Raw genomic sequence first — 27941 nt, 5'->3', positions numbered from 1 at the left:
CTAGTGATTCTGAGAACTTTTTTATTGTTGTCCATTTGAATTTCATCCTTTGAAAAATGTTTGTTCATGTCCTTTGCCCATTTATTAACTGGATTGTTTTGTTTATGTTCAGCTTCTTAAACTCTTAATACATTCTGGATATTAATCCTTTATTTCATAATTTGGAAATAATTTAACCAATTCCATTAATTACTTCTTCACTTTGCTGAGTGTTTTCTATGCAGTCTAGGGTCCTTTTAGCTTAAGTTAATTCCATTTGTGTATTTGCTTCTATTACCTGTAATTCTGTGGTCTTTTCCAAGAACACATTTCCAATGCCAATGCCTTGCAATTTCCTTAATGTCTTCTTCTAGTAATTTGATTGTATCAGGACATAGATTTAGATAGACATAGATTTAGATTAGGACATAGATTTTGAGTTGATTGTTGTATGAGATGTAATGTAGGGGTCTTGGTTCATGCTTCTGTATGCGTAGATATAATTTTCTGACATAATTTGTTGAAAAGACTCTTTTTTTACAAGAGATTAATTTTAGCTCATTTGTGAAAGATGAGTTGGTTGTAGATGGGTATTTCGATATATTAATTCTTCCAATCCAATCCACAGACATGGAAGAGTCTTCCATTGTTTTGTGTGTCTTCTTCTATTTCTTTTTTTAATGTTTTTAATTTTTATTATAGAGATTTTTCACATCCTGGGTTAAATTTATTCAAGGTATTTAAATTTTTTAGTAAATATTGGGAATGATACTGATCTTACAAGTTCATTCTCAGCCATGGAGTTTTCTTTGTATACAAATGTTATTAATTTTTGTGTGTTGATTTTATTTTCTGCAACTTTACCAAACACTGTTATGAGTTCCAATAGTCTCTTGGTGGAGTCTTTTGGTTTCATCTGCAAACAAGGATAATTATTCTACTTTCCCCTTTCCTTTAATTTCTTTTTCTTACCTAATGGCTCTGAATAAATCTTTGAAAACTATATTGAATACTAATGATGAGAGTGGACATCCATGTCTGGTTCTGGATCTTAGTGGAAAAGCTGCAAACTTCTCCACATTCAGTATAAGGCTTGCTATGAGTTTGTAATATATTGCCTTGATTGTGTTGAAGAATAAAGACTTTTATCATTAGATGATATATTTTATCAAATGATTTCTCAGCATCTATTAAGATAATCTTATGAATTTTATTGTTCCATTTGTTAATGTGATGTGTAATATTTATTTATTTCCATATGTTGAACCATTCTTGCATACCAGAGATAAATTCAACTTGTCCAGGTGAATGCTCTTGCTGACGTGTCATTGGATTCAGTTAACTGTTAATTTGTTGGGGTCTCTATATCTGTTCATCAGGAATATTCATCTATGAGTATCTTTCTTATATCTTTTTCTGCTTTAGGAATTTAGGTGATGCTGGCCTCATAGATGTAGTTTGAGAGGATTACTTCCTTTTCAAATATTTTGAATAGTTTGAGAATTGGAATTAGTTCCTCTTTACAAATTTTCTAAAATTCAGCAGTGAAGCCACCTGATGCTGGGCTTTCCTTTATCTGGAGGTTGTTTATTTCTGAGTTAAACTCCCTGTTGGTTATTGGTCTGTTTAAGAGTTCTATACCTTCAGGAACCAATTATGCCAATTAAAACAACAGAGTGACTATTCTCAGGCAATAAGTAAATGCTTGTGAGGATGCATAGAAACAGGAGCACTTACAATTTGTTAATGAGAGTGAACTTCACTACAGCCACTGTGGAGACCAGTATAGATGTTCCCCACAAAATTCTTAAAAAAGATCTGATTTATGATGCAGCTATCCCACATCTAGTCATATGTTTGAATGAAATGAAATTAACACATAAAAGAGAACCTGTGCTCTCATGCCTGGCTTTATACACAGTAATGAGGTATGGAATCAATGTAGATGTCAATTGATTCATGAATAGGAGAAGAAAATTCAATACATAGAGACAACAGAATATTTTTGAGCCATGAATAGAATGAAATTCTAACATTACCCAAATATGGATCCAACTGGAAATTATTATATTAAGTGAAATCAGCCAATATTTCCCAAAAGAAAGTTGAAAACAATGTATTATCACACTTATATGAAAGTTTAATAAAAAAAAAGATCTGAAATTGTAATAATAACTACTGAAGACTAGGCATTATGGGGTCAGGGTAGAGAAAGGTTGGATAAAGAGTGTCAAAACATAGAATTAATAAATCTTAAGATTCCATAGTACAGTAGGATAACTATAGCTTATAATAATAAAGTTGATGTTTACTTTTTTGAAAACAAATCCATTAATATCACAAAATGGATTTATTGCAATAATCATAGCATGGGAAAAGTGATATATTCTCATATACATGGCATAATTCAATAAAGAATTATATCTATATAAAAATAATATATCCATGCAATTTTTATAATTTTCTATATTAATGTCCACAAATAACAGAAGCATAATAATCTCCAGTTGCATCTATTTTGATGCAAATGCCAGGATTTCATTGTGTTTTGTGGCTGTCATATTCCGTCACATATGTGTGTGTGTGTGTATATATATATATATATTCTATATCCAACCTTCAGTTTATGGACAACTAATCTCATTCCATATCATTTCTATTGTGCATTTGGCTGCCATAAACAGGTTTTATACGTTGATTTTATTTCTTTGGATATATCCCACTGTGTCAAATAATTGGATTATAAAGTAAATCCACCTTGAGTTTTTATGTCCCTCTATACTGTTTTTTTCTTCTTCTTTCTCTTATTTTTTAACTTTTATTTAATAAATATAAATTTCCAAAGTACAACTTTTGGATTATAGCAACGTTCCCCCCCCTTAACCTCCCTCCACCCGCAACCATCGCATCTCCCACTCCCTCGCCCATCCCATTCTTCATCAAGATTAATTTTCACCAGCACTGTGGCTCAATAGGCTAATCCTCCACCTCTGGCACTGGCACCCTGGGTTTTAGTCCCGGTTGCCCCTCTTCCAGTCCAGCTCTCTGCTATGACCCAGGAGTGCAGTGGAGGATGGCCCAAGTGCTTTGGCCCTGCACCTGCATGGGAGACCAGGAGAAGCACCTGGCTCCTGGCTTCAGATCAGCATGGTGTGCCTGCCTCAGCAGCCATTGTGGGGTGAACCAATGTCAAAAAAGAAGATCTTTCTCTCTATCTCTCACTGTCCACTCTGCCTGTCAAAAAAATGATTCATTTTTGATTATCTTTATATACAGAAGATCAACTTAATATATATTAAGTAAAGATTTCAACAGTTTGCACCCACACAGATACAAAATCTATACTGTTTTCTATAACAGTTACAGTAATTCTTTTTCCCACCAATAGTATATTAGTGCATTCTTTCCTCTACAATGTTTTCAGTATTTTTTACATTTTGATCTTGGCATTGTAGTCATTCTAACTGGGGTAGATTGATATACAACTGAGGTTTTTATTTGCATTTTCCTGATGGTTAGTGATATTAAGTTTTTTTGCATGTGTCTGTTGGTCATTTGTGTTTCTTTTAAAAAATATACATTGATATCCTTTGTCCATTTTTTAACCATATTGTCTTGTTGATTTCTTGAGCTACTTTATATGTTCTGGATATTAATCATTTATCAGATACATAGTTTGCTGATTCTTTCACTCTCATTTTTCTTTTCATGTTTTTTTTTTTTCTTTGCAGCGCAGAAGCATCTTAAGCTTAACATAATCCCATTTTTCTATTTTTTTTTCTTTATTGCCTGTGCTTCTGGAATGTTACATATTAAAAAAAATCTTTATTTAGGCCAATGTACTGCAACATTTCCCCTATGCTTTCTTCTAATAATTTGATAGTTTTATATCCTAAAATTAGATTCTTGATTCATTTAAAGGCATTTTTGCATAGAGTATAATGTAATGGTCACATTTAAAACTTCTGCTTGTATAAATCCAATTTTCACAATATTTGAATTTTTTAGCACATTTATCATATATTAATTGATTGTAGATGTACAGCTATTTCTGCTTTTTATATTCTGTTCCTTTGGGTTACATGTCTATTTTTATGCAGTGCCATGCTTTTTTAATATTAATCATCCTGCAGTGTGTATTGTAATCTGATATTTGATGCCTATATCATTATTTTTATTGTTTAAGACAGATTTGGCCATTTAATGACATTTACATTTCTGTATAAATTTTAAGATTTTTTTTCTGTAAGGAATGTCCTTGAAATTTTGACGGGGATTGTACTGAATCTGTACATTTAGGAGATAATGACATTTGGAATAATATTAATTCTTACAATATTTGAAGCATTGATTTTTTTTTCATTGTTTGTACCTTCTGTTTCTTTCATTAATGTTTTATAATTTTCATGGTAGAAATCTTTTACATACTTTGTTAAAATATTCCATTATTTAATTTTTGGTAGCTTTTGTGAATGGAAGAGTTCTTATAAGTCCTTCTTCAGCAAGATAATTGTTGATAAGTATGTGTGATATGGATCTTTGTGTGTTCACGTTGCATCCTGAAACTGCTGAATTTTCATATAAGCCTTAATAGTCTGTTGGTGGGGTCTTTTTGTTTCCCAATATAAAGAATCATATCAACTATAGTGTTACTTTAATTTCCACCTTTCTAATTTTATCCTTTTTGTTTCTTTTTTCTTGCATTATAGCTCTAAATAAAACTTTCAGAACCATATTGAATAAAAGTGGTGATAGTGGAGATCCTTGTCTAGTTGCAGATCTTAGTCCAAATTCTTCCAATTTTTCCCCATTCTATATGATATTTGCTGTGGGCTTGACATATATTTCCTTTATTTTGTTGAGGTACATTCCTTCTATACCCAATTTTTATGACTTTTATCATAAAAAGGATATTGTATTTTATCGAAAGCATTTTCTGCATCTACTGAAGAACTTGTATGGATTTAATCCTTATTTTATTGATGTTATATATCACATTTATTGATCTGTGTATGCTATAACAGCCCTGAATCCCTGGTATAAATTCATTTGGTCAGTATGGATGTGTCATTGAATTCAGTTTGCTTTTATTTTCTCAAATGTTTTTGCAGCTACATTCATCAAGGATAATGGTTCCTAGTTCTCTTTTGTATTGTATCCTTGTTTGGTTTTATCTTTAAGTTAATTTCAGCCTCATAGAGTAAGTTTTGAGTGGTTCCCTCCCTATCCATTGTTTTGAATAGTTTAAGAAGAATTAATGTTAGTTTATCCTTGAAAGTTTGGTAGAATGCATCAATGAAGCCACCAATTTCTGAGCTTAGTTTTGTAGGAAGGCTTTACATTTCAATCTCAACCTTGCCTATTGGTCTATCCAAGTTTTCTATGTCTTCATGCATAAATTTTGGTGTATGTTTCATAAGGAACTGAAGGAGAGGACTAAGTTACTAAATAAAAGTGGTGGAGAGGTAGAGAGGTTGATTGCTTTCTTCAATCAGTTCTCACTGTGTTTATGCATTGAAATATTTAATTGTGACCTATAAAAGTGTATAATTTGGCTGGCGCTGTGGCTCAACAGGCTAATCCTCCACCTGCGGTGCTGGCACACTGGGTTCTAGTCCCAGTCGGGGCTCTGGATTCTGTCCCAGTTGCCCCTCTTCCAGGGAAGCTCTCTGCTATGGCCTGGGAGTGCAGTGGAGGATGGCCCAAGTGCTTGGGTCCTGCACCCACATGGGAGACCAGGAGAAGCACCTGGCTCCTGCCTTCAAATCAGCATGATGCACTGGCTGTGGCAGCCATTGGAGGGTGAAGCAATGGCAAAAGGAAGACCTTTCTCTCTGTCTCTCTCACTATCCACTCTGCCTGTCAAAAAAAAGTGTACAATTCAATAAAATTTTAAAACGAATAGTTTTTATTGTGCTTTTAATGAGAATCAATGAGAATGCCCAGGGTAAACAGGCTTGGGATTAGCTTCTTTGTAAGTCTAGAGTGTAGTAGCTAGGTATCTCTGATTTTCTGTCACTTGGCTTTGGAGTGATTTAGCAGAGGAATGCCAGACTAAAATATGAAAACGTTATACAAAAGGCAGTTGGTGCTGTGTGATGAATTGTGGAGTTTGCCTAGAAAGCTGCATTCACAAGCCAGTCATTTACCATCTCAAAGAATCAACTAACCCTGAGAACAGTTTGTCCCTGGGTAGCCTTCAGTTTATCTATCTCATGTAAATTCTCATTTTTGCAGAAATGTGTTATATTACTTTATATTGTTCATCTACCCATTTTATGGATGTTATCTCTTTCACTTCCTGATATTGTTAAATTATGTCAATTATCTATTCTCCTCATAAGTGTTGCTCTACTCTATTGATCATCTTTAAAGCATATTTTCATATCATTCATTTTTCTATGCCATGCTTCTGTTTTCTGTTTCATTGGTTTATATGATTCATATTTTTTCCTTCTATTTACATTGTGCTTCATTCATTTTACTCTGTATAGTTTAAGATTGAAAGACACAATTCCATTTTTAAAGACATTTATTTCTTTGAAAGGCAGAGTTACAGAAATGCAAAGGCAGAGAGAGAGTGAAGGAAGAAGAGAGAGAAAGAGAGAGAGAAATATACATAAAGAGAGAGAGAGAGAGAGAGGTGTTTTCCACTTTCAGGTTCACATTCAAAATGGCCACAGTGGTTGGAGCTGGGCCAATCTGAAACAAGAGCCTGGAGCTTCTTCCAGGTTTCCCACTTGGCTGCAGTGGCCCAAATACTTGGGCTATCTGCTGCTGGTTTCCCAGGCACACCATCAGTGAGCCAGGAAGTAGGACAGCTGAGGTTCAAATTGGTACCCACATGGGATGCCAGCACCGCAGGCCATGGCTTTAACTGCTGTGCCATAGAGCCAGCACCATATTTTCAATTTTAAAACATTCATTTTTTGCAGATGATTGAATTGAAAATTTGATCTTCAATAAAAATCCTTTCACTGCCGGCGCCGTGGCTCAATAGGCTAATCCTCCACCTTGCGGCGCCGGCACACCGGGTTCTAGTCCCGGTCGGGGCGCCAGATTCTGTCCCGGTTGCCCCTCTTCCAGGCCAGCTCTCTGCTATGGCCAGGGAGTGCAGTGGAGGATGGCCCAGGTGCTTGGGCCCTGCACCCCATGGGAGACCAGGATAAGTACCTGGCTCCTGCCTTCGGATCAGCGCGGTGCGCCGGCCGCGGCGGCCATTGGAGGGTGAACCAACGGCAAAGGAAGACCTTTCTCTCTGTCTCTCTCTCTCACTGTCCACTCTGCCTGTCAAAAAAAAAAAAAAATCCTTTCACTGATAGTAAAGTATCACATGCTCAGAGATTTAACTTTACAATACAGAATTCCTCAGAATAAAGTTTAGTTATTTCTTTTTTTGATAGCATTCTTGTTGTTAGTGGCAAAGATTCAATTAAGCCAGTCTGGTAATTTAATTATAGCAGTATTTTTCTTGTTCTCTTTCAGATTTTTAAGGAATCTTTTTATCACAGCCACCAAATGGTCAAGTTTTACTTAAGGAAGTAAATACAATATTTTTGAAAACATCATTCTCTTCTTTGCATATTAAAAGTTGCATCAATTTTTTTATTATGGAAATGTTCTTATGCTTTAGGAAATATAATGTGCCTTATAGCAAGGCCATTTCAATACATTTGGTTTTGGTTCTGAAGACTACATGTCATTTTAGGTGAGTATAGATGTCTCTAATTTCTGTTTGTATGTGCTTTCATTCCCTTCATTCCCAGTACCATTTTCCAAGGTACTCTCTGCATTTTTTAGCATGGCACCTGACCTCAGTCAAAGGAATCAACTTGTGATACTTTAGATACAAGTATGAACAGCAACTATTTGGAGGAGGATGTACATTCATATTTGAAAAATGTGATTAGTATCCTTCTTAACTCTTCAGTGGTATGTTTTATCTTCAACCTGTGCCTCTGTGGCTGAGTGGAGTGATTGCTCCCTCACTGAATACAGAGGTGCTTCATAAGGCAAGTCAGCTCTGGTCAGGGCTCAAGTGTGGGGCAAGAATCTGGGATGACACCCACATTGGGTCTGGTGAATATGTATTGTCAGTAAGGTGGAGGGTAGGAGCATGCCTGTTGCTATAATCACAACCTAACTCCTCTCTTCCATGTTGATCAGTGCTCAGGATTAGCCCCTAATGGGTATAAACCTCACCCATGCTGAAGCATGAACTGCAAAACAGGATCTGTGCAGTCCTCAGGGTGAGCATGGGACCCTCTGTAGTGACCTATCTCAGGCAGTTAGGGTGATCTGAGCTTCTGATGCCTGACACAGTGATTGCCCAGAAACCCAGTTAGGCCCCATGCCATATCTTGCAGTCACAGATTTCCAACAGTCATGGGGTGAAGAAGATACCCTCTGCCCAATGAGCCTGCCTCATCCATGTAGAAAGCAGAGTTGTTTTCAGAGCCAGCTGCTTAGGGGTGATCTGCCTTGGCAATTTGAGCCCCAGAGCCTGTGATATGTTGAGAGGTTGGGGGTGCCTCTAAATCCTAAATAGGAGCACAGCTCCCTCTCAACCCTTCCAACCAGACTCAAAGTCAGTGGAGAACACAGCATTTTTCTTCTAGGAATCTCCCCCAGTCACGCACAGGAGAGCCACCGCAGCTTCTGCTGGTGTCGAGATGGTACCTTCTCCCTGTTGTGAGCACCCTTGTGTGGGGATGAGGAGAAAGAAATGTGCTTTTCCTTCACTGGATGAGGTGCTTATCCTCCCTCTCCCTTGGGCTCCAGATGGATTCAAACTCAGTGTAGTCTGAGAGGTTCTCCCTCATGCCATATCACCAGTGGTACAGGCTGCCACAGTGTGCCCTCACCTTGATATTAGAACCTTTTGTCTGCTTGAGGATTGTGGGATTCACGTGTAGTGTGACACTTGCTGCTGTGTATCTGCACTCTCCGTGCTGCTCCACAGCATTCCTATTCTTTCTGTAGAATTTCCCTGCAAGCTTCTCTCCAACTCTCCCCTGAGAATTTACTTTCTATTTTTTTCTAGTACTTCCTCGTCAGAAGCAGCACCTCTCTTTCCTAGTCAACCATCTTTGAATCCCCTCCAACCTGCACTTTTATAAATAATTTTTGTCAAGAGAAATTCTGCATAAAGCAATTTTAGATGGCCTTGTCCATTCACAACTTGCATTCTTACATGTGTTGAAGAAACTTTATATGACAGAATGATCAGAGATATTTAAAATATATATTAAGTAATGTATAACACAATAGTGAGAAATACAATTGTGAAGTATATGGAAATAACCAAAATAAATACAGTGAGTAGTTGTAAGAAACGCCTTGGAAAATTTATGAAAGAAAAAAAATTGGGCAAAGACAGAACCCACTATGTCACAATAATATTTATCTCTATAGCAGAGCAAACTACAAAAGATATAGCTCAGTTTTTCTCTCCATAATTTAGATAGAAAAACATACAACTTATTTTCTGAACAAAAAGTACAATTTCTACAAGTTTAAGCTACTAATATAGCCCTTGTAGAAATTATGTAGTTCATTTTTATTTCCTTAAGAATACCTATGCCACTAAATCATCAATCTAGAATGTACATTATAAGCATAAAGCTGGAGATTTATCCAAAATCAAAAGAAAAAAAAAGGAAAGCATCTTATTTCAGTAGGGCTTTAAGGAAGAGAGCTACTGTAGATTATGTCTATATTGGTATGGAATCCAAACCCAGACAGTGAGTAGTCCCTGCTGATGCTTCTGTCAGTATAAAATCTGATGCAGGAAGTTAGACCCACATCAGAACAGAATTTGGTGTCATCTGGTTTACCAAGGATATATTCTGTATTTTCTAAGACACTTAATCATCCCCATTCCATCCATGTGCACATCTTTATATGGACACCTCCTCTTCTTTTTTAAGATTTATTTATTAATTTGAAAGTCAGAATTACAGAGAGTGAGAGAGGCAGAGAGAATTGTTTTCTATCTACTTGTTCACTCTTGAAATGCCTGCAACAACCAGAGCTGGGCCAATCATAATCCAGGAGCATGGACTTTCTTCTAGGTCTCCGACATGGGTGCAGGTGGTACTTGGGCCATCTTACACTGGTTTCCCAGGCAATTAGCAGAGAGCTGGATTGGAAATGGGTCAGGCAGGCCTCAAACCGGAACCCATATGTGATGCCAACACCGCAGGTAGAGACTTAGCATACTAAACCAAAATTCCAGCCCATGCACCTCCTTTTCTTGAGTTTGATCCTTTAGGTCCAATTAATTTCATGGTGGAAGAATTCCTAAATCAACAATTCAGATATCAGATCTTAGAGACTGACCATTCCTCCCACTATGGGGCCAACCAGCCCAATGTTGGTAAGGAGAGTAACTCCACCTGATGGTGACATGGACCATAATCTTAATCATTCCTTCCATAAATTGTACCCTCAGTATCTGATGGGTCCCTTCAGCCCATTAAGAGGGTCTCAAGGCATGCAGATCCTTGAGCACCATCTCCCAGATATGGCCCCACTTGGAGAGCAAGTCCAGGGTATTGGTCTCACACACCTAACTTTGAAGACTGCCCATGCAGATTCAGATTTCTTCCATGCCACCACACTCCTCCACCCAGAACAACATCCACACTCCCAGGTGATGTGTCTCTTCACAGCCCATGAGGATATCACCCTTACCTATGCCCAGGTCTTCCTATACCATCCACATAGGCTCCAAAGCACTCTGCACACTCCAATGCACATGTTAATCACTTCTAACTTTCAGCTTCTATAGTAATTGGATGATTATTGAAGAATTTCAAGTTATCTGTGTTATAATTCAGATTAATAAACAGGAATGCTTCTCTATACAAATGTATGTGCTCATGCATATATACATAAAGATACCTTCCTTCTCAGTTTGAATGTGTTTTCATTCTTGCCTAATTAGTCTCATTAAGTCTCCTAGGGCTATGTAGATTACAAATGGTGAAAGTTTTCTTTCATTATTTATTATGTTGAGATAGTTTTCTAGTACTAATTTTTTGAGTCTCTTTATCATGAAAAGGTGTTGTGACTTTTTTTCTGTATCAGTTTAAATGGTCATATTTTCCCCTTCATTCTGATAATGTGGCATTATGACAATGATTCATTTTCATAAGTTGAACTAACCTTGCTTTCTAAGAATAAATCTATTGTGTAAAATCTTTTAAACAAGCAGTTGCATTTATTTTGGAATTGTTTTGTACAGATTTATTGTATCAAAATGCATAATAGGTATGAATTTTTGGGATCCCTCTTTTTCTTTTTCTTTTTCTTTTTTTTTTTTTTTGACAGGCAGAATGTACAGTGAGAGAGAGAGAGAGACAAAGAGAAAGTTCTTCCTTTTCTGTTGGTTCACCCCCCATTGGCTGCTGCAGCCGGCACACTGCGGCTGGTACACCATGCTGATCCAAAGCCAGGAGCCAGGTGCCTCTCCTGGTCTCCCATGCAGGTGCAGGGCCCAAGGAGTTGGGCCATCCTCCACTGCACTCCCAGGCCACAGAGGAGAGCTGAACTGGAAGAGGAGAAACTGGGGCAGAATCTGGCACCCCGACCAGGACTAGAACTTGGGGTGCCAGCGCCGCAGGCAGAGGATTAGCCTATTGAGCTGCAGCACCAGCTTGGGCTCCCTCTTTTTCTAGCAGCTTTGCCTGCCATTCTTATTAGGGTATTGTTTTCTTCTTAAAATAAATTAGAAATCTTTCCTTCCTTAATTTTCTGTTTGGAAAGAATTGTTATTAATTATTTTGTATTTTTAAAAATTCACCCATGAATGCATTCATCCTCAGCTTTATCTCCATTCTGGGGTTTCATTATTAATCCATGTCTATCTCTTATTAGTTTTCTCATTAATTATAATTCTATTTAAAATTTTTATAACTTTTTAAAATCTCAAGATATCTATTTCACTCCATTACATTATATTTTAGATACTATGTTAGTTATCCCAGATCCAGGAACACATATGGTATCTATCATCCCAGTGTTGTCTTATCTCACTCACACTTTCAGTTGTGACCTTGTGACCATCTCGTTACAAAAGACAGGATTTCATCTTTTTCTCAGCTGAGTAGTATTGCATAGTGTAAATATAACAAATTTCTTCAGCCAGTCATCAGTTGATGGGCAACAGCATTGATTCTGTCTTAGCTATTGTCAATTGTGTTGTAATAAACATGGAGGTTCAGGTAACTCATCTACTGTTTTCTTTCGTTTTGTGTAAATTCCCAGGATCGTGATGGTGTGATGGCTACACTGTATGGTAGGTCTATATTCAGATCTCTGAGATCTCTGTCTTCCACGGTGGTTGCACCAGTTTACATTTCCACCAACAGAGTACCAGGGTACTATTTTACCTACATGCTCTTCAGCATTTGTTGATTTCTGTATGTGGGCTGTTCTAACTGGGGTGAGATGAAACCTCATTGTGGTTTTGATTTGCATTTCCCTAATGGTTACTGACCCTGAACACTTTCTAAGTGTCTGTTGGCCACTTGAATTTCCTTTCTTGAAAAATGCCTGTTCAACTACTTTTCCCATTTCTTAACTTGGTTTGCTGTTATTGTTGCTGTTGTTGTTGAGTTTCTTGAACTCTTTATAGATTCTGGATGTTAACCCTGTATCAGTTTTGTAGTTTGCAAATAATTTCTTCCATTCTGTCCATTACCTCTTACTTATGCTGACTGGTTCTTTTACAGTGAAGAAGATTCTCAGCTCTATGTAATCCCATTTGTCTTATTTGGATTTGATTGCCTGTGCTTCTGAAGTCTTTTCCAAGAACTCTTTTCCTATGCCATGCTATTCATGGTATCAGGTCATAGATTTTTGTCTTTGATACATTTTGAGTGGATTTTTATGTGAAGTGTGAGTAGGAGTCTAATCTCATACTTCTGCACATGGAGATCTAGTTTCCCCAGAGCCATTTGTTAAAGAGACTCATTTCTCCAGTGGTAGATTTTAGCTTCTTGAACAAAGATAAATTGGTTGTATGCATGGATTCACTCCTGGAATTTCTATTCTGTTTCATTGGTCTACCAGTCTATTTTTCAGCCAGTACCAGGCTGTTTTGATTATAACTTCCTTGTAGTATGTCTTGAAATCAGGTATTGTGATGCATCTGCCTTTGTTCTTATTACATAAGATTGTTTTAGGTATCTGGGGTCTCTTTTGTTTCCATATGAATTTTAGCATCATTTTGTTCTGGACAGGTGAAGAATGTCTTTAATATTTTCATTAGAAATACATTGAATCTTCAAATTACTTTTACTAATATGGGCATTTTGATTATATTGATTCTTTCAATCCATGAACATGGATAATTTTTCAATTTATTATGTCTTTTTCTATTTCTTTGGCATTTTGTAATTTTCACCTTAGATATCTTTGACATCCTTGGTTAAATTTACTCCAAGATATTTGATTATTTTGGAACTATTGTGAATGGAACTGAGCTTTCTCAACCATTACCTTGTCTGTGTATACAAAGACTATTTTTCTGTGTTGGTTTTATGAAACTCAGAGTCAGTGCTGAATGCTAATTTTCCCCATGGTAAAAATCCATATATCACAAGAGTTCACATTACCCACCAGCCACAGCCCTACTCTTCACAATTGTACTGGGCAGGTACAAGAGTTCCCATGGGTGGCACGTTCCTTCTGTGGTGCTGGCTCCCATTCCACACCCATTGCAGGGTAAGCAGAGTGGAAGGTTGCTGTCCCAGTGTCTGTATGGGGGCAGACCCCAGCAGTGCTCTCAAACTGCTCTATTTGCCCCTGCTGACAGTTCCTTCTAGCTTCTGTATGTGCCCAGAAGAGCTGGAGCAGCTGCTACTGTTTATGTCTGAAATGGCACAACCTTTTCACAGTTAGCCACAGGGCATTGGTGTGGAGGAGGAAGAAATGGAGACAGAGATGCACCGCTTACCCCACTCCCCATTTGAGCAGTATCCTATCTCTCCTGAGGGTTCTGGGCCAGACTCAAGCATGGTGTTCTCTACTAGGCTGCCTTCCAGCCATATCTACAGTGGAACGGGCCAGTGCAGTCTTACCTCAACTTGCTAGCCAGTGTTGGCTGCTGGTTTCTTTGTTGTGTTCATGCTGTGTGCTCCATGCTGCATGCCTGTATCTTCCACTCAGGTCAAGACCATTTCCACTACTTTCACATCACCTCCAACTGCAGTTGTCCCTGCAACTTTTTTTTTCACAAATTTCACAGAACCTAGAGCAGACCTACCTGCTACTATTCCATCATCTTGCATTCCCCATAACATACTGTTGATAGACCGTGCTTTTAGAAACTTTTAGGCATGGAAACATTTGTGAATGTGCCTTATAATAGTTATAGCTATTTAAGGAGTCACTATTTTGTCATGTTTTATCTTTCTTTGTGTCTTCTAGTATGTTTGTCTAATTCTACTTATTTATAACAATACAGCCTCTTCTCTCTTTTGATTGCCATTTTCATGAAAAAACTTGTCCATCCTTTCAGTTTTTTTTTTTTTTTGATAGGCAGAGTGGACAGTGAGAGAGAGAGACAGAGAGACAGAGAGAAAGGTCTTCCTTTGCCGTTGGTTCACCCTCCAATGGCCGCCACAGCTGGTGCACCACGCTGATCCAATGGCAGGAGCCAGGAGCCAGGTGCTTTTCCTGTTCTCCCATGGGGTGCAGGGCCCAAGCAGCTGGGCCATCCTCCATTGCACTCCCTGGCCACAGCAGAGAGCTGGCATGGAAGAGGGGCAACCGGGACAGAATCCGGCGCCCCAACTGGGACTAGAACCCAGTGTGCCAGTGCAGCAAGGCGGAGGATTAGCCTAGTGAGCCGCGGCGCTGGCCCCTTTCAGTTTCAAATTAAGAATCTGTTTATATCTGATTTGAATCTCTTATAGGCACTATATAGTTTAACTTCTGTTTGTTTTTATCCATTCAAGCTATCTCTGATTTTCATTGGGAAATATTATCCATATTCTATGTTCTCATTGGGAAATATTAAATATGGACTAGATTACTTAGTTTTGCCATGATGTTCCATGTTGTCTCTAGGTCTTATATTTTCTTTTTCAGTGACCCCTACTTTTGTTGGCTTCCTTTCTTTTTTTGACAGGCAGAATTAGACAGTGAGAGAAAGAGAGACAGAGAGAAAGGTCTCCTTCCATTGGTTCACCCCCCAAATGGCTGCCACAGCTGGTGCACTGCTCCAATCTGAAGCCAGGATCCAGGTGCTTCCTCCTGGTCTCCCATGTGGGTGCAGGGCCCAAGGACTTGGGCCATCCACTGCCTTCCCAGGCCACAGCAGAGAGCTGGACTGTAAGAGGGGCAACCGGGACAGAATCAGACACCCCAAATGGGACTAGAATCCGGGGTGCTGGTGCCACAGGCAGAGGATTAGCCAAGTGAGATGTGGCACCGGCCTTTGTTGGCTTCCTTTATGTTCAGTTTTTGACACATTCTGAACACCTTCTCATTCCTTTTTTATACATAAAATGTCTTTGTGGGATTATATTATTATTTTATCTATGGGGATTATAAATATTGTTCTAAAGTTGTAATGATTCATGTCAAGTTGATTCTGACTTAAGTGTATATGCATAAATAATTTTTCCCTGATCTGTGGTAACTAATAAATTACCTGAAATTTAATATGTTGGAGTGAAATTGACATTTTGAGATTCAATGATTGTTTATTGCCCTTGTCTTTTCTGTTGAGGAACAGTGTTTTCTTATTCATGCTATTTGTTGAACTGCTTTCTTAGTGTAGGGTTAATATAATTAGTATAAAGTAAACTGAAAACAGATCTTTGTAAAAATTAAGAGTGAAAATAGGGGAGAAAGGAGGATGAGATGTGGGAGCATGGGCCATAGGAATGATGAGGTGGGAAGTATAACCATGTTACTAAATCTGTGTATATGAAATATATACCTTAAGTAAAATTTTAAAATATATTTCTCATTGGGAAATTTTATTCCTGGACTGATGAATTAATTTTGGCAACAAAGTACATAGTTTTGCCATGTTCTGTGTTGTCTTTAGGTCTTATATTTTCTTTTTTAATGTTTCCTACATCATTGGCTTCCTTTGTGTTTAACTGACTTTTTTGTAGTGACTTATCCTGATTACTTTCTCATTTCCTTTTATATATAAAAATGGCTCTGTGGTTATTATGGGGATCATGCATATTGTTCTAAAGTTACAATGACTCATGTTAAATTGATACTACATTAAATGTATATGCATACAAAAATTTTAATTCTTTGTAGAATTCATTTATGATAATTAATATTAAGTCTTTAAAGTTTATATTATTGATGACACAAATTATATCTTTGTATATTACAAACCATCAGAAGTGATTCATTTGGAAAATTATTTTATGATTCATTCATTTATTTGAAAGCCAGAGTTACAGAGAGAGAGGGAGACACAGAGGGATGCCTTCCATCCACTATTGACTCCCCAGATGGCCACAACATCCAAAGCTGGGCCAAGACAAAGCCAGGAGGAAGGAACTTCATGTGGTCTCCCACATGAATAGCAGGGACTCCACAGCTCCAGCTCCTCCTCAGTGACCAGCCACTTGGCAGCTCCAGCTCCTCCTCAGTGACCAGCCGCTCCAGCTCCAGCTCCTCATCAGCGTCCAGCCAATCCAGTTCCAGCTCCTCCTTGGTGTCCAGCTGCTCCATAGCTCCAGCTGCTGCTCGGCATCCAGCCACTCCAGCTCCAGGCCCTCCTCAGCCCTCAGACGCTCCAGCTCTTCCTCAGCATCCAGCTGCTCCACAGCTCGAGCTCTTCCTCAGCCCCTGGCCACTCCGCAGCTCCAGCTCCACCTCAGCCCCCGCTGCTCCACAGCTCCAGTTCCTTCTTGGCATCCAGCTGCTCCATTTCCAGCTCCTCCTCGGTGTCCAGCCACTCCACAGCTCCAGCACCTCCTCGGGTCCAGGCACTCCAGATCCAGCTTCTCCTCAGCATCCAGCTATTCCAATTCCAGCTCCTGTTTGGTGTCCAGCTGCACCACAGCTCCAGCTCCTCCTTGGCATCCAGATGCTCCATCTCCAGCTCCTCCTCAATATCCAGCCACTCCACAGCTCCAGCTCCTCCCTGGTGTTCAGCCTCTCCAGCTCCAGCTCCTCCTCGGTGTCCAGGCATTCCAGCTCCAGCTCCTCCTCAGAATCCAGCTACTCCAGTTCCAACTGCTGTTCGGTGTCCAGCTGCTCCATAGCTCCAGATCCTCCTCAGCATCTAGCTGCTCCAGATTCAGCTCTTCCTCAGCATCTAGCTGCTCCAGGTTCCGCTCCTCCTCATTGTCCCATTGCTCCAAAACTCCAGCTCCTCCTCAGGTCCTGGCAGCGTGGCAGCTCCAGCTCGTCCTTGGTGTCCAGCCACTCCAGCTCCAGCTCGTCCTTGGTGTCCAGCCATTCCAGCTCCAGCTCGTCCTTGGTGTCCAGCTTCTCTGCATCTCCAGCTCCTCCCCGGTGTCCAGCTGCTTCAGCTCTAGCTCCTCCTTTGCCACCAGTCACTCAGCAGCTCCAGCCCCTCTAGGCCCACAGCCACTCCAGTTCCAGCTCCTCCTCTGCATCCAGCCACTCTGCTGCTCCAGCCATTCCTCAGCCACTGGCTGCTCTTCATTTCCAGCTCCACCTCAGCCCCCGCCACTCCACAGCTCTAGTTCCTCCTCGGCATCCAGCCTCTCCAGCTCCAGCTAATCCTCAGCGTCCAGCCACTCAGCAGCCCCAGCACCTCCTTGATGTCCAGCTGCTCCACAGCTCCAGCTCTTCCTCAGTGTCCAACCACTCCAGCTCCAGCTCTTCCTCAGTGTCCAGCCACTCCAATTCCAGCTCCTCCTTGGCTCCCAGCCACTCCAGCTCCATCTCCTCCTCGGCATACAGCCACACGACAGCTCCAGCTCCTCCTCAGTGTCCAGCTGCTCTGCAGCTCCAGCTCCCCTCCACATCCTGGCAGCTTGGCAGCTCCAGCTCCTCCTCTGCGTCCAGCTGCTCCAGCTCTAGCTCCTCCTTGGCCCCTGTCACTCGGAAGCTCCAGCTCCTACTCGGCTCCCAGCCACTCCAGCTCCAGCTCCTCCTCAGTGTCCAGTGGCTCCAGCTCTAGCTCATCCTAGGAGTCCAGCTGCTCTGAAGCTCCAGCTCCTCCTCAGCCCCTGGTTGCTCCATACCTGCAGCTCCTCCTTGGCATCCAACTGAACAGCTCCAGCTTCTCTTGGCGTCCAGCCACTCTGCAGCTCCAGCTCTTCTCAGCCTCCAGCTGCTCTGCAGTTCCAGCTCCTCCTCGGCATCCAGCAGCTCCAGCTCCAGCTCCTCCTCAGCTTCCAGCCAATAAAGCTCCAGCTCCTCCTTGATGTCCAGCTGCTCTGCAGCTCCAGTTCCTCCTCAGTATCCAGCTGCTTAGTGGCTCCAGCTTCACCTTGGCATCCAGCTGCTCTGCAGCTCCAGCTCCTCCTCAGTGTCCAGCTGCTCTGCAGCTCCAGCTCCTCTCAGTGTCCAGCTGCTCAAGCTCCAGCTCTTGCTCAGCATCCAGCCACTCTGCAGCTCCAGCTCCGCCCTGCATCCTGGCAGCTAGGCAGCACCAGCTCCTCCTTGGTGTCCAGCAGCTCCAACTCTAGCTCCTCCTTGGCCCCCAGTCACTTGGAAACTCCAGCACTTCCTCGGCTCCCAGCTGCTCCAGCTCCAGCTCCTCCTCAGTGTCCAGCGGCTCCAGCTCTAGCTCATCCTAGGAGTCCAGCTGCTCTGCAGCTCCAGCTACTCCTCAGCCCCTGGTCGCTCCATACCCCCAGCTCCTCCTTGGCATCCAACTGACCAGCTCCAGCTTCTCGGCGTCCAGCCACTCCACAGCTCCAGCTCCACCTTGGCTCCCAGTCACACAAGCTCCAGCTCCTCCTCAGCCCCCAGGAGCTCCAGATCCAGCTTCTTCTCAGCATCAAGCTGTTCCAGATTCAGCTACTCCTCAGCTCCCAGCCGCTCCTCCTTGGCATCCAGCTGCTCCAGCTCTAGCCCCTCCTTGGTGTCCAGCCACTCGGCAGCCCCAGCTCCTCCTCGACGTCCAGCCACTCTGCAGCTCCGGCACCTCCCAGGCTCCTGGCCACAAGGCATCTCGGGCACATCCTAGGCATCCAGCTGCTCCAGCACCAGTTCATCCTTGGTGTCCAGCTGCTCTGCAGCTCCAGCACCTCCTCAGCATGCAGGCGCCTGGCAGCTCCAGCTCCTCCTTGGTGTCCAGCCACTCCATCTCCAGCTCCTAATCGGCTTCAAGCCACTATGCAGCTCCAGCTCCTCCTTGGCTCCCATCCACTTGGCAGCTCCAGCTCCTCCTCAGTTCCTGGCCGCTCCTTAGCTCCAGCTCCTTTTCGGTGTCCAGGTGCTCTGCAGCTCCAGCTCCTCCTCAGCATCCAGCCTCTCAAGCTCCAGCTCCTCCTTGCCTCCCAGAAGCTCAGCAGCTCCAGCTCCTCCTCAGTGTCCAGCTGCTCCAACTCCAGCTCCTCCTTGGCTCCCTACAGCTCGGAAGCTCCAGCTCCTCCTTGGCGTCCAGCCACTCCAGCTCCAGCTCCTTCTCGGCATCCAGCTGCTCTGCAGATCCAGCTCCTCCTCACATCCTGGACACTCAGCAGCTCCAGCTCCTCATCAGAGTCCAGCTGCCCCAGCTCCAGCTCCTCCTCAGTGCCCTGCTGTTCCGCTGCTCGAGCTCTTCCTCAGCCCCTGACCACTGTGTAGCTCCAGCTGCACTTCAGCCCCCACCGCTCCACAGTTCAAGCTCCTCCTTGGCGTCCAGCTGCTCCACCTCCAGCTCCTCCTGGGCGTCCAGCCGCTCAGCAGCCCCAGCTCCTCTTTGGCATCCATCCGCCCCATGGCTCCAGCACCTCCTCAGCTCCCAGTCGCTCAGCATCTCCAGCACCTACTCGGCATCCAGCTGCTCCAGCTCCAGCTCCTCCTTAGTGTCCAGCCACTCCACTTCCAGCTTCTCCTCAGTGTCAGCTGCTCCACAGATCCAGCTCCTCCTCAGCATCCAGCCGCTGCAGCTCAGCTCATCCTCCGCATCCAGCCACTCAGCAGCCCCAGCTCCTCCTTGAAGTCCAGCTGCTTGGAATCTCCAGCTTCTCCTAGGAATCCAGCCACTCCAGCTGCAGCTCCTCCTTGGCTCCTGGCAGCTTGGCAACTCCAGCTCCTCCTCGCCATTCAGCCACTCCAGCTCCAACTCCTCCTGAACATCCAGCTGCTCCAGTTTCAGCTCTGCTTGGCTTCCAGTTGCTCCACAGCTCCAGCTCCTCCTCAGTGTCCAGTCGCTCCAGCTCCTGCTCCACCTCAGCATCCAGCCACTGCAGCTCCAGCTCCTCCTTGGTGTCCAGCTGCTCCAGATCCAGCTCCTCCATGGCTCACGGAAGCTCAGCAGCTCCAGGTCCTCCTCAGCATCCAGCCACTCTGCAGCTCCAGTTCTTCTCAGTCCCCAGCTGCTCCGCACCTCCAGCTCCTCCTAAGCATCCAGCCACTCCAGCTCCAGCTCCTCCTTGGCATCTAGCCATTCTCAACTCCAGCTCTTTCTCAGCCTCTGGCTGCTCCACAGCTCCAGCTCCTCCTCAGCATCCAGCCACTCCAGCTCCAGCTCCTCCTTGGCCTCCAGTCGCTCGGCATCTCCAGCTGTTGTTCGGCCCCCAGGTGCTCCAGGCCCAGCTCCTCCTTGGTGTCCAGCTGCTCCAGTTCTAGCTCCTCCTCAATCCCCAGCTGCTACAGCCCCAGCTCCTCCTCAGTGTCCAGCCACTCCAGTTCCAAATACTCCTCAGTGTCCAGCTGCTCTGCAGATCCAGCTCTTCCTCAGCATCCAACCACTCCAGCTCAGCTCCTCCTCAGCATCCAGCCACTCGGCAGCCCCAGCTCCTCCTTGAAGTCCAGCTGCTCCAGCTCCAGCTCCTCCTTGGCTCCCGGCTGCTTGGCAACTCCAGCTCCTCCTAGGCTCCCAGCCGCTCCAGCTCCAGCTCCTCCTTGGCTTCCAGCCATTCCAACTCCAGTTCCTTTTTGGCTCCCAGCCACTTGGTAAGTCCAGCTCCTCCTCAGTGTCCAGCCACTCCAGCTCTAGTTCCTCCTTGGCACCAGTCGCTCCCCAGTTCCAGCTCCTCCTTGGCGTCCATCCACTCCACAACTCCTGCTCTCTTCAACCCGTGGCCACTCTGTGGCTCCAGCTCCTCCTCAGCCTCCAGCTGCTTGGCAATTCCAGCTCCACCTTGGCATCCAGCTGCTCCACACCTCCACTCCTCCTTAGCTACCGGCCACTCCAGCTCCAGCTCCTCCTTGGCATCCAGCCGCTTCAGCTCTAGCTCCACCATGATCTCCAGTTGCTCCAGCTCCAGTTCCACCTCAGCATCCAGCTGCTGCAGCTCCAGCTCCTCCTAAGTGTCCAGCTGCTCTGTGGCTATAGCGCCTCCTCAGCCCCTGGCACTCTGCAGCTCCAGCTAATCCTCAGCACCCACTGCTCTGCTGCTCCATCTCTTCCTCGGCTCCTGGCTGCTCCACAGCTCCAGCTTCTCCTTGGCATCCAGCTGCTCCAGCTGCAGCTCCTCCTCGGTGTCCAGCCACTCTGCAGCTCCATCTCCTCCTTGCATCCAGCTGCTTCAGCTCCAGCTCCTCCTTGGCATCCAGCCATTCTAACTCCAGCTCCTCCTTGGCTTCCAGCTGCTCAGCAGCTCCAGCTCCTCCTCAGTGTCCAGTCACTCCAACTCTAGCTCCTCCTTGGCCACCAGTCGATCCTCAGCTCCACCTGCTCCTTGGCATCCAGATACTCCGCAGCTTCAGCTCCTCCTCAGCTCCTGGCTGCTCCAGCTCTGGCTCCTCCTTGGCCTCCAGCTGCTCGGCAGCTCCATCTCTTCCTTGGCATCCAGATACTCCGCAGCTCCAGCTCCTACTTGGCGTCCAGCTGCTCCAGCTCCAACTCCTCCTTGGCTCCCAGCCTCTCAGCAGCTCCAGCTCTTCAGTGCCCAGCCACTCCAGCTCTAGCTCCTCCTTGGACACCAGTCACTCGGCAGCCACAGCTCCTCTTTGGCATACAGCTGCTCCAGCTCTAGCTCCTTCTCAGCCCTCAGCCCCTCCAGCTCCAGCCCCTCATTATCCAGCCATTCCAGTTCCAGCTGCTCCTCAGCATCCTACTGCTCTGCATCTCCAGCTCTCCCTCATCTCCTGGCCACTAGGCAGCTCCAGCTCCTCTTCGGCATCCAGCTGCTTCAGCTCTAGCTCCTCCATGACCTCTAGCCACTCCAGGTCCAGCTCCACCTCCACATTCAGCTGCTCCAGCCCCAGCTCCTCCTCAGTGTCCAGCTGCTCTGCATCTCCATCTCTTCCTCAGCCCCCAACAACTCCACAGCTCCAGCTCCTCCTCGGCATCCAGCCATTCTGCAGCTCCAGCTCCTCCTCAGATCCTGGATGCTCAGCAGCTCTAGCTCCTCCTCATGGTCCAGCTGGTCCAGCTCTAGCACCTCCTTGGCACCAGTCGCTCGGCAGCTGCAGCTCATCCTCAGCCCCCAGCCTCTCCAGCTTCAGCACCTCCTCGGTGTCCAGCTGTTCCAGCTCTATCTCCTCTTTGGACCCAGTTGCTCTGCAGCTATAGCTCCCACTTGGCCCTAGCCACTCCACTTCTAGCACCTCCTCAGTGTCCAGCCGTTCCGCAGATCCAGCTCCTCTTCAGCAACTAGCTGCTCCAGCTCCAGCTCCTCCTTGGCTGTTGGCTGCTCAGCAGCTCCAGCTCCTCCTCAGAGTCCAGCCACTCATCTCCAGCTCCTCATTGGCCCCCAGCCACTCCAGCTCCAGTTCCTCCTTGGCCCTCAGCTGCTCCAGCTCCAGCTACTCCTCAGCATCCAGCTGCTCAAGGTCCATCTCTTTCTTGGCATTCTGCCACTCCACAGGTCAGGCTCCTCCTCAGCCCCCAGCTGCTCCACAGCTCCAGCTCCTCCTCGGCCCCCAGCCGCTCCATCTCCATTTCCTCCTCAGTATCCAGCCGCTCTGAAGCTCCAGCTCCTCCTCGACTCCCATCCGCTCAGCAGCTCCACCTCTTCTTCGGTGCCCAGCCACTCCAGCTGCAGCTCCTCCTTGGCCCCAAGCTGCTCCACAGTTCCAGCTCCTCTTTGGCTCCTAGCCACTCAGTATCTTCAGCTCCTCCTCGGTGTCCATCCCCTCCAGAGCTCCAGCTCCTCCTTGGTGTCCAGCAGCTCCTCAGCTCCAGCTCTTCCTCGGCATCCAGCTGCTCCACAGCTCCAACTCCTTGGAGTCCAGCCACTCCAGCTCTAGCTCCTCCTCAGCCCCCAGCTGCTCCACAGCTCCAACTCCTCCTCAGTGTCCAGGCAATTAGCATCTCCATCTTCTCCTCAGCATCCAGCCACTCCAGCTCCAGCTCCTTGGCCCCCAGCCAATCGGCAGCTCCAGCTCCTCCTTGGTGTCCAGCTGCTCCAGCTCTAGCTCCTCAGCATCCAGCCACTCAAGCTGCAGCTCCTCCTAAGCATCCAGCCACTTCAGCTCCAGCTCTTCCTCAACCCCCAGCCGCTCTGCAGCTCCAGCTCTTCCTCAGCCCCCGGCTGCTCCACAGCTTCAGCTTCTCCTCGGTCTCCAGCTGCTCCAGCTCCAGCTCCTCCTCAGTGTCCAGCTGCTCAGCTCCTCTTTGGTGTCCAGTTGCTCCACAGCTCCAGCTCCAGTAGCTCCTCTGGCTCCCCGAATGCCTCCTGTCACAGGCAGGACAACAAACGATGCCTGTGCTCCAAATCCAAACCACCTAAAATGGAGAGGAAAAGATGGAGCACATCTCCTAAACCCACCAAAGTGCACATTTGGAGGCTCACCAGGAACGTGACCAAGGACCACATCATGGAGATATTTTCCACTATGGGAAGAGTAAAATGATTGACATGCCTGTCGACAGGATGCACCCATCTGTCTAAAGGCTATGCCTGTGTGGGGTTTGAGGAGGTCAAGAAGGCACTGAAGCACATGGATGAAGCACAAATTGATGGCCAGGAAATCACTGCTACTGCTGTGCTGGCCTCCTGGCCCAGGCCACCCCCTTGGGGATTCAGTCCTCCCAGGAGAATGCTTCTGCCACCTCCTATGTGGCGCAGGTCACCCCCCATGGATGAGAAGGTCTCCTCCCTGAGGTCAGGTCTCCCGTGCACCGGCAATCTCGCTCTCCTGGCTGCCACCACCACAGGAGCCCCTCCAGCTCCAACTCTTCCCACCGAAACTTGTTCCCCTGTAACTTATATCCCAGCCACCTCAGTTCTGTTGCTTTTCTGGCTGGAAAAGAATCAGTAGGAAAGGGAATTCCTCACGTAGGCAGGCTTCAGTGTCCACAGTGGAGTCATTTTCTCTGCAGGTCAAGTTCTGGCTGCAGAGTCTTGAGGGTGTGGGGTTGTGCCTGGGAAGATGCCCTCCAGTTTCAGAGCCATAAAGCTCACCCATTCCTAGTTCCTAAGAGTCCCTTCAGCAGGGACAAGTGAGGCTTCTGGTACAACGAAGCTCCGCCTGGCAGTGCAGTGACCCTTCCACAGGTGGCCTGGGCCAGGCTGTAGCCTTCTCACACCCTTGCTGGGCACTGCTGTCCTACAACCAGCTGCTGTTGGCCCAGAGGGGTGGCCACAAATGGCTCTGTCTCTACACATACTCCTCACACCCCTCTCCAGTTCCCATCACTCATTGATGTTGTTGAGTGAGCTGAGAGCCCGCTCTGCAGGGTCATCATGGAAACTCCCCATTGGCACCTGCCACTCACGGTGGGCTTGCTGGTTACCTTGGTATTGCTCTTGTTGGCTTTTATTGTACAGTCAGTACTATCAAATTCTTGTTTTGAGTTTTGTAACTTTACAACATTTTAGATAACTGTTGTGTGTGTTCTTTGTTGTGTATAGCGAAATAATTGTGTTGAATAAACCTATGGTTAGAATGCAAAAAAAAAAGGATGTTTATGTTAATACTATATTTTCTAATTTAATTGTGACATCAACATTTAGAAATTCCAATTACATAAAAATGGTTTGTTACAAATTCATTACTCTTCTACCACATTGGAGCACACAATAAAAGAAAGATTGTTTCCTCAAATTTTTCTTCTGAATTTTCTTCATATGCCTTGACCTAATTGATTTGGATTTGAGCAAGCTGACTTATGCTTATATCTTTGTTTCATTCCCAAGCTATTGACTGGAACACAACTGGTACTTAAATTTGTAAAAATGTCACCAACTCAATAACTGGAATTGATCTGTGTCTTAGTTAAGGCATACTTCCATATCTAATTTTTATCTCTGCTAATTTTGACCACTCAGATATAATTTAACAGATTTTTCTTCAATTTTTTGCTAAAATATATGTACCTGAAATTTTGTGGGAAAAATGTGTATAAAGCAATTTCTATTCTTATTAGTGATTCACAGTGTCTTGATTTATGATGGAACTGAAAAATTTGGCAGCACTTAGAACTGAAATGATATTTTGAGGTTAGAACTTGGATCCAATGGATTTCACATTTTGAGCGTTAAATACCTTTGTGTTCTTGGAAGAAAACTCTGAGACATTTGTATCCTGTTTTTAAAATTCATCAAAACGTGAAAGAAATTTCAAAACTAACCTCACAGAAAGTGCTTATGTAAACTACTCTCAAATTTAAAGTTGGTGCTCAAAATATTTCCAAATCTTGAAACTTTTTCAACAGTTCATGAAAATGACACTATAGTAGCATTTTCAACTTTAAATAGTATTTTCCATTTCCAATCATATGTGACTTCATAGAACTTTAATCTGTAGCTCAAATTAAAAACATACAAATGAAACAGAGATCTATAAAGTTTATTTAGGTGTAAAATATAAATTATCCCAGAGTTCATATATACATACATATTTATGAAGGCCATCATTTAATTCAATCATCCACAAAGAACAGATATTCAAATAAATTAAGTCGCACTGTTAATAACATGTAATATTTAGTTAGGCTTACAACGGTTACATCTGTTTTGAATAGGTACAGAAGTTTTTCGTCTTGTCAGTATGCCATGAACAATACAGTTTGAAAAGTATTTACAAAGAATGTACTTGGTATTCCATACCATAATATATTTAGAGATTAAAGTATGTAAAAGAGTGTGCATAGATTATTTGCAAAATCTCTGATATTTTATGTTGGGTACTTGAGCATGCATGTAATTTGGCATGTATACCAAGTGGAAATGTATTTCATAACTAGTATGGTAACAATCATTCTAATCAGAAACTCAGCTACTCAAAAGAGAGGCTAGTCAATGGGTACTGACTGAATATCAGTTTTTCTCTAAGATAGACAGAAGATACCAACAAATATATATGTGTACACAATGTAAAATAATTCCATATTAATCATCTTGAATCATACAGAAGGCAATTTATTGTCTCCTAAGCTTGGTTTAACTGGGGCCTTCCTGTAACCTATTGTATCCTGTCAGGGAGTCTACTATGCCGTGCTTGCCTATTTTCTTAACTGTGTAGCTTACTAAACTGAAGCTTTGGGTCAGAGATTCTCCTCATTCAGCAATGGATTTTCTTTGATAGCACACTATCCTTTACATATTGCTTTATAAAATCAAACATAATTCAAAGGAAGTATAAAATAGCGTCTGACTTCAAGAGCCACAGATGACTACTGAAACCACAGTAAGTTAAAGGTATCTCCCAAGTGAATTGTATAGATTTTGAAGGTATTGCCCTCCAGACCTTATTAAGTAAACCATAGTATCTCAAAGGGTTATGAAAGATGAAACTTACTGACTCTTTATGCCTGGAAGAACAGGAGCCCTATGAAAGCCTGGAGCCCCTAGGGTCAAATAGATAAGGCATCTGAGTGACCAACATCAGCAGAGATGGAAATTAGAGATGGAAATATGACTTAACTAAGTCACACATTAATGACAGCTTTTGATTTGATGACATTATCAAAAGCTTAGCTGATACCACTATGTTACAGTTTGTAGCCAGGGGAACAAAGCAAGAACATAAGCAAAAGTCAAGTTCTTCAGTAGTCAATTCAATGAGGTCAAGGTATAAGAAGAAAATCCAAGAGAGGGTTTTATGGGAAAGCATGCTGTCCACCCTTTATCTTGTGCTTCAATTGTAATAGAAGAGTAATTATACTTTATATTTATTCATTTCTAAATACTGGTATCAGAATGTAAGTGGGAAGCATGATTTTACCATGGTATTTTAAAAAAGAAATGTCCAGGAGAAATATTGTAAATTTATAATAGTTTAAAATACTAAATGGTGAAATTAAATATGCACCCAAATAAAAAGTTCAAAAAATGTAAGAATGGCTTGGTTTCTTGACCCACAAATCAGCTAATTCTATGCAACTTTCAGCTAACCACAATAAAAAAGTACAAAATAAATACAGCAAAATTTTATTCAATGGTATGATTTGGCACTTACACTTATGTCTAGGTAGTGAGCATTCAATGAATGATGATAAAACAATTGACCGCAAGACTAGTTAAGTATTTCCAAGTCTCTCAAAATCCCATTGAAACCTTTCTAAAATGTTTCTTAATAAATTCTATAGTCTGAGTACAATCATATCAAATATGTCAAAATCCTGCTATACACATCTCAGACTTTATTCTCTATTTGGTAAATGATTGAGCAGAAAATTTCATAAATGAAACCTATAAAATTAATACAAATACATAGCTTCCTTGCAAATATTCACAGCGGAATCACTTCTCCAGTGTATTGGGAATGAAATTATAGACTGAACACTGAGTATGTCATTTGAAATAATTAGTTAACATCAATTTTATCACATGTGAGGTAAATCCCTATGTCATTATGTGTCGCCAACACAATGAGAAAATTAGCCATGTATGCTCTTCAAGAAATTTTTTTTGACAGGCAGAGTGTACAGTGAGAGGGAGAGACAGAGAGAAAGG

The 27941-nt window shown here is 43.7% G+C and overlaps 1 pseudogene; it reads left to right on the top strand.

Moving 5' to 3' along the window:
• Nucleotides 1–27941, top strand: part of LOC127485582 (uncharacterized) — a 226917-nt pseudogene that overhangs the window by 177836 nt on the left and 21140 nt on the right.

This window comes from Oryctolagus cuniculus, chromosome Y (genome assembly GCF_051225735.1).
Source record: "Oryctolagus cuniculus isolate XC-2025 breed Fujian yellow rabbit chromosome Y, ASM5122573v1, whole genome shotgun sequence".
Lineage (NCBI taxonomy): Eukaryota > Metazoa > Chordata > Mammalia > Lagomorpha > Leporidae > Oryctolagus > Oryctolagus cuniculus.
Note: the sequence above shows the minus strand (reverse complement) of the source record. Positions and strands in the feature narration are given on the sequence as shown.